The following is an 8,186-nucleotide window of genomic DNA, read 5'->3' on the forward strand; positions in this document are numbered from 1 at the left end:
AGAATGAGCTGACAAAAAAGTTATTAAAAAAAAAAGCATTTTAACCAGTGTAACATGCAAAGTTCAGTTAATTGTAACACAGTTTATGGTTAACTTGATAGCTGAAGAGTCACATTAAAGTAACTGGTATGGTAACTGGTTAGCCTGTAACTTATTAGCATGCTAAGCTTACTAGCATAAGACAACAAACATAGGTAACTTCGGAGAGGTATTTCTCGGGAACGGAAGCAAATATCAAAAATCTGTTTAGTCATTTCTGTGCGGCTCGGTCAACAGATCATCTGATCAGATTTTGGACAAAATTGGACAAAACTTGTAGGAGCAGTAGCGAAAAGACTGTTTTTCATTTACTTCAAAATGGCAGACAGGCACATTGATGGAAAAGGAAAAATGAGACATCATCGGAATCGGCATAATCGAGGGAATGAAAGGATGGAAATTACATAACAAAATTTGGACAATGATTTCAAAAGTTATAAGCATTTTTGCAAAAATGTACAATTAGGTGGCACTGTGATCAAACCTCTCTGGTACCGCCGGGATATGCCATTGATTAAGAATACCGATTGTTGTGCTGATATGTCAAATGGTTCAAAATATATAGCAATTTACAACACATTTCAAAATGGCGGACACGTTTCAGCCGATCCTGGCAAAATTGACATCAGGCGATTCGGCATGACCCAACTGTTCCATAGACTCTCAAGCCATCCTAGGTGTATATGACATTCTTCTTTCAGACAAATACAATATATTATATAGTTATATTAAATAATGTCCAGGCTAATCCATGCTTTATAATGGGAGTGGAAGTCCAAAAAATTGCACCCATTCATTATAAAAGAAGTCCACATGGCTCCGTGGGGGTTCATAAAGGCCTTCTGAAGCGACGCGATGCGTTTGTGTAAGAAAAATATGCATATTTACAACTTTATGAACCTTAATCTCTAGCTTCCGCTAACTGTCGTATGCACATTCACGAGAGAGTGGTGTCCAGCGGATGACGTAGAACGTAGGCGTAGCATAAGGTCCGGTGAAAATATGCAAGTCTCGCGAGAAACAAGTTTTGTTTACAGCAAAGGAAATCCAGTGTCCTCTTGGCTTATATTGAAATCCTCTGACATTTTTCTTTACAAATCCTCGTTTTGTACTACTAATTCGTGACCGTTGTTTTGTTTTACTTTCTCTGCGCTTCCACGTTCATCACCGCGTTTGCCTATGTCCTACGTCATCCGCTGGACACCACTCTCTCGTGAACATGCGTACGACAGTTAGCGGAAGCTAGAGACTAAGACTTACAAAGGTGTAAATATGGATATTTTTCTTACACAAACGCATCGCTTCACTTCTCTGAAAGAAGAAAGTCATATACACCTAGGATGCATCGGGGGTGAGTAAAACGCAGCCTAATTGTTATTTTTGGGTGAACTAACCCTTTAAACAATATCATCGAGTAATAATCGTACAAATCAGAAACAGCCCAGCAAATAAAATTAATTAAATATCACTCACCGCTAAAAGGGCTTCTTCCTGCTCTTCTTCAAAGAGAATTCCTCAATTAAATCCTTTATCCGTCATACAAAAAATATAATGCACGTTACACAAACCACTGGCCTGAGTAAATTTTACCACTATGGAATTGTGACTGCACATATGTGTAATAATTTATGAGGTGGATATACTGTGAAATTACATACATACAATATGGCATAACATTTGAAAGCACAACTAAACATCTATGAAACGTCAGTCATTAAAGCATTTTTAAACAATGGCACTTAAAAATTTTAACAAAAAAATGATCGCAACCATGTAGCCTATGAATGCATGAAAATAAACTATTTTTTTCAATGAAAGAGAACATATAGAGTGTGTGCCAGTGCGGGCTTGGCAGAAGTGCAGATCGAGGGCGCATAACGGCCGCAAAGGGGGGCGCTCGCGAGCACCCTTCTGAACGCTAAAATGACAAATGAAGAACATTTCACTTCTACATTCATGTGTCGAATAGTATAACAGCATAGCAGTGACTATATTCAATCTCCATCTTCAATTTATGTACGTACATACATCCAGTAATCCAACCACAGTATGCTTTTACGTACTCACATAATCTTTCAAACAAAATGGTGGTCTACGCTGTCTGACAGAATGTCTTTCCAAGCCCTGATCAGTGTTCAGAACATTTACCTCTAAAACATCGGCAGCAGGCTGATCTGAAGTTAGCTTCCCAATCACTGGAACCAAAGATAAGTGAGAAGAATGCCACAGTCGTCCATCCGCCAATCTGTACATGCTTGGGCCTACTTGTTTCTTTATTTCCACAGGCTGTGTAAACTTTGAATGTCCTTTGAATGTTGGTTTCCGAACATGCATTCTATTCCCCACCTGAAACTTGGCACCCGAGCCCCTCGTTTTGCATCAGAGTATTGCTTCATTCTATTCTGGCGAATTGACACTCGTTGTCTGACTTCCTTGTCCTGTGTATTATTGGAGAGAGGTGTAAACACAGTACCTAATTTTTCTGCCGTACAACAGTTTGAATGGTGAAACACCAGTCGTTGCATGTGGGGTAGAACGATAGGTCTGCAAAAAGTCCAAGACAGCTTGTTTCCATGGTCACTTCTAAAGAACTGTCAACTGTCTTCATCCAATAAGCCACTTACGGTAAACTTTTCTTTATAAGCGTTTTCTATGGGAGGAAAATGCATAATGTGAATACTTTGAGCGTTGCGTTCATATTCTGGGCTCATCTGCATACTTGTATATCTAGTTTGCAACATAAATAAGGTGTATACTGATTTTTGTCTTTTAATATTACTTTCTATTAAGCCATGGTATATTAACGTGGTATTAAGCCACATTAAGGTTTTTCTTTATAACTCTTTGCTTTCATATTCTGGGCTCCTCTTAAAAAGGCAAATAATATCCATGTAGCTTTAAGGTGAATGTAACATTTTAGTCATATCAACATTAGTTATTGTTAATTTTCAAAGTGTACTTGGCCGTTTAAATGTATGTTTTTAAAAGAAAAAAGTATCAGTATTGGTTTCAGATCCTGGCCCTGTATTTACTTGGTATCGGATCGATACCAAAATTTGCAGTATCGCCCACCCCTAGTGTGCAGCCCATCTAACTATGCATATTCCAGCCCTGTCTACTCCTTTAGTACAGAGTAATGTCGTTAGCGCCTGATGGTCAGTTCGCAGTGTAAAGCTACGCCCCCACAGATAGGCCCTCCACTTTTTAACTGCCCACACGCATGTTAATGCCTCTTTCTCCACTGTAGCATACTTCCTCTCAGCCAGAGTTAAGGATCTGGAGGCGAAAGCGACTGTCTACTCTGTGTTGTCTGGATGAATTTGAGTGAACACCGCACCAAGACCATGATCTGACGCATCTGTAGATAATGGATGGTAAGTCAGGATCATACAAAGCTAGTGCTGGACTTGCCACCAACAATTGCTTCACAGTGGAAAAGCATCTCTCTGCTTTCTCACTCCACTGGAATACTTCCTCCTGGCGGAGACCATATTTTGTTGAACCTGGAACAACATTTAAATCCAAAAATGTTGTCTTGACCCTATCCCTACACCTAAACCTAACCTTAACCATGAGTAATCCCTAAAATCAGAGGAAATGTTAAATGAATGGTGCTCAGTATCTGGCTGAACTCCTTGTGCTGTAACCAAGTGTCCCAGAAAGTGCAGGCTCTTTTGCCGAAACTGACACTTTTGTTTGTTCAACCGTAGACCAGCCTCCTTTAGTCTGTTCAATACTGTGTTCAGCACAGTGTCATGTTCCGTTTCCGTCCGTTCAAAGCAAATGATGTCATCAAGGTAGTTCTGCACGTTCGGTACACCTTTAAGTATGCACTCCATTATCTTTTGGAATACCGACGGTGCTGAAGCCAACCCGTACGGTACCCTGCAAAAGCGAAACAGTCCTTCATGCGTGATAAACGCAGTTAAATCACGTCTCTTCAGATGTAAAGGCACTAGGTGATATGCACATTCAAGATCGATTGTTGAGAAGATCAGAGCTCCAGCTAAAGCAGTCAATAATTCCTCCATGTGAGGCAGGGGGTAACTGTCGATTATTACTGACTTATTTGGTTCCCTTAGGTCTACACACATTCTTATGCCACCAGTCTTTTTCATGGTGACCACAACTGGTGACACCATGGAGATACATCAATTCGCTCTATGACTCCTGCAGAAAGTAGTTTGTCCAACTCAGCGAACACGGCTTTTTTCACAGAAAAGGGCAGGCGTCATCATTTCTGTTGTACTGGAACGATTGAATCTGTCACTTTGACTTTATGCATAAACCCTACAGCACAGCCTACTGAGGGTGAGTCTACTTGAGTAGAAAGCTGTAACACAGGTTCTGGAGAACAAGAAGTGGTGGCTGTGGCAGGTTTTGGCAAGATTTTATCTCCTTTAATGCACAGTTTTAGAGCTGATATGAGATCCAAACCATTAATGCGGTACCTTTGTCCACCACATAGAAATTCACTGAACATTTGCGACAATCTTTTACTACTGTTGCATGCAGGCAGCCGATCACATTAATTGGAGTATGCGAGTAAGTGACTAAGCACGCTGCAGGTGGCTGTATATCGAGGTACTTCACCGAAGTAATCATCATACATGCTCTTAGGCAGAACCGAAACGGTCAGTGAAACAGGCCTCTGAATTGCACCAGCTTCGACTTGAACAGTACATTGGAGTTTGGCACTTACATCTTTTTCTTGTAGTAACAGTAACGTGTACTCAGGCATTAGCACTTCTTCCACTGTGTGAGTTTGTGTCGTTCTACAAACACCTGCAAAATGTCATTTGTTCTTGAAATTTTCACAGGTTACCTTGGCTACTGGACATTCTAAAATGCAGGACATTTTGCGAGGTGTTTATCCGATCCGCAGCGAAAGCAGGTACGAGTAACTGAAGTCACAGTCTGTGTGAATGGAACAGTCGAGCGTAACCGTTCTATTTTTAGATCCCACAGCGCCGCGTCCATGAACTTTTGCGTGTCGTTGCATACTCACAGTCTGTACAGGAAAGTTATGTGTATTCGTTATTGCTTTAGCATGCTCACCAGCAGATTCAACTTGTTGTGCAATTGTAACAGCATCCGCTAATGTTAATTTGCCATGCAGCAAAAGTCTCTCTCGGATACACGGATTAGTAACATTTTCCACGAGCTGGTCACAAATCATATCGTCTGCATTTGTAAACTCACACATGGATGAAAGTTCTCTCAGTGCAGCAACATACTGGATTATAGACTCACCAGCTTGTTGAATTCTTTTTCGGAATGCGTGTCGCTCCATAACCATGTTCAACTTGGGTGTAAAATGAGCATGTAAAGTAGTAATTGCAGCGGACATTGTATCGCCCGTGTCAGGTAACGTGGATATTCTCTGCCCCTCCATACCCAGGCAATGCAACAGTAGGGCTCTTTTCCAAGGTTCCGACCATTCCTGTCCTTGGACGTCAATCACTAGCAGGTAATTTTGAAACATCCGTTCCCATGTCTTGAAGGGAATCGCGGGATCGCCTGTAGCAGGTAAGAAGAAGTTAGGAAATGATGCAGCCGATGCCATCTTTGCAGCAATCGTGGTCGCCTCGTCGCCAATATGTTGTGTTTCAGGTAGCAATACGAAGCTAGGCCACAGCAGTTGAACGGGTCACGTAACTCATTTAATAACAGTTTTTAACACATACACACACACACACATCTTGTGCTCCACACTCTCTTCCCTCCTTCTCTCTTCTCACTGTCCCTAATCCTGCTATCTCTCTCTAGTGGCCTTAATAAGCATCACATTGGACAACAGGACACCACAAAATTCACTTGATTATATCTCACAAAGAAAAGACTATAGCAACTTTCATTTCATGCTGACTTCACATTACTGGCATCAGCACATAGTCGCAGACCATGCATTGATCTCAATGAAGTGATGCAAAGGCTGCAGCATTACCTCAGTGATGCCTTGCTCATTTGTTGAGCCTCATAAGATGGTGTTCAAAGTAAAAAATAATTTAAACACCTAGTTTGTTCCTGAATAAAGCAGCCTTTTTGGGTAAAATGGTTGAACGGTCTACAGTATGACTCACTCAAGACAGTCCCTTGCTGCCACCTACTGGCGCAACAATGTAACACACCAACTGACAGCCTTACTTGTCATATTTGATATCTATCTATCTATCTATCTATCTGTCTGTCTGTCTGTCTGACACACACACACACACACACACATTATTATTATTATTCTTGATCAACATATTATTATCAAATAAATATTAAATTGTATATTGCATAATTAAGCCCCTGTACTTTCTTACTTTCTCACTGTTTGATCAGTTCTCATTAATGGTAAATAAAAATAGGATAAAAAAAAAAAAGAAAAAAATTCAAAAGCTTTGTATATTATTATAAGAGCATAGCTGTAACATACCGTGCATGTCAGATGACCTGCTCACCCGGTTTTATTTACTGTACAACCATTGACTCTTATTGACTCTCCTACCTTCATATTACAAGAAAATATCACACTTTGATTCTCTTACAACACTTGTTCAGTCTGTCAGGATGAAAACAAGAGAGGAACTATGAGGCAGATTACTGTAAATTGAGCCCAGATAAGAAAATAAATGACTTCAACACTGGTAGTTTCATTTTTTTTTTCATAGAAGTTTTCTGCTGCATCTGTTGGTGCTGTTTGTAAATAAAATTTGAAAGGCAAATGCATGGAAAATCCAGACGATATCCCTGTGATTTTCTGTTCCCTATCTCTCACTTTCAGTTTCTCTGCAGCTCATGGTGTAACTGGAAGATCTGCATTCCTTTCATGCTCATACAGTGACGATAAACTGAAGTCAGGTTATGACAGAGTGACAGCAAGAATACATAAAATATCGTTCAGAGAAAAGTTTCACTTGAGGATCAGGATCCAGAATACAATTTTTTTTGTCAAGAGGGATTACGAAAGGAAGCTTCCCTCTAATACTCATGTAAGTTCATAAGTTTATTTACTCATTATTTGATGCATTGCTGCTCTTTCTACAGAATGAGATTAGGTAACATCCGACGCTTTTTTAATAATGTATAATGTAGAGATATCAGGAATCATATTACAAATGTCGAAACTGTTTTTCCAGAGACTCTTAGTTTATTCACATTACTAAACCAAATGAAACAAATGCTCAGCTTGGAGATCACAGGAGTCGTTGTGTAGGGTAGCACTTGAGTATTTTAATAATTATATCATCATATATCATAAATTAAGTGACAAACCAAAACAATATTGTTCCTAGTTCAATATCATAATAAACTGATTTTATTTCATACAACATATCTATTGTCAAATTGTGTAACTGTATGTTGTTTGATCCAGTTCATTTTAAATGCATAATTATAAGAACTTTAAGAAAGTCTCCCCTGGAAATGTGATGAATGTGTGTGTGTATGTGACATTTTATCATATAAAAAAATACATTGAAATACAAAATACATTTATTCTGGCCAACACAACACGAAGAAAGAACACTTGTGGTGCACAATTAAGGCAGCAACATACTGCCAGGATTGACAGCAAAAAAAAATTCCTGTTTGAGTGTTTCACAATCTCATTGTTATACAGTAAGAACAAGCGGTGCACAGTGATTAGTGTCAGCAAGAGTATTACGGTACTAAACAGTGTAATGCTTGTTTCACACTGCAAGGGTGAGTGCAGTATGAGCTGTGATTTTGTAAGACATACCACTCACACTTCTGATGTAAACACTCATTTGTTAACACGAGTGCCAGAAAATATGCACTGCTCACACGCAGGTGCAACAGTCCTTAACAGTATTTTGCACCAGAAAAAAAACAAAAACAATGAAAGCTGTACAAATTCGACTAAAAGTAACATTTAAGTTGCAATAAAGTCAGAAAATGAGAGAAAGTGAGACTAAGGCCCAATCCCAATTCTACCCCTTCCCCTTTCCCCTACCCCTCGGTTTTGCGCGTTCACGTGAAGGGGTAGGGGTGTCTCGATTCTCTTTTGGTTGGAGGGGTAGGGGGAGGGGAAGGGCCAGATAGCCCTTCAAACGAAGATTTTTCGGGACCACACTTCAAACGAAGGGGTATGAATTATCTCAGCGTAAACCGGCTTCAGCGGCAACATGGCTGCCTGA

Source organism: Sinocyclocheilus rhinocerous, unplaced genomic scaffold, assembly GCF_001515625.1.
Source record: "Sinocyclocheilus rhinocerous isolate Xijiao unplaced genomic scaffold, SAMN03320098_v1.1 scaffold4890, whole genome shotgun sequence".
Lineage (NCBI taxonomy): Eukaryota > Metazoa > Chordata > Actinopteri > Cypriniformes > Cyprinidae > Sinocyclocheilus > Sinocyclocheilus rhinocerous.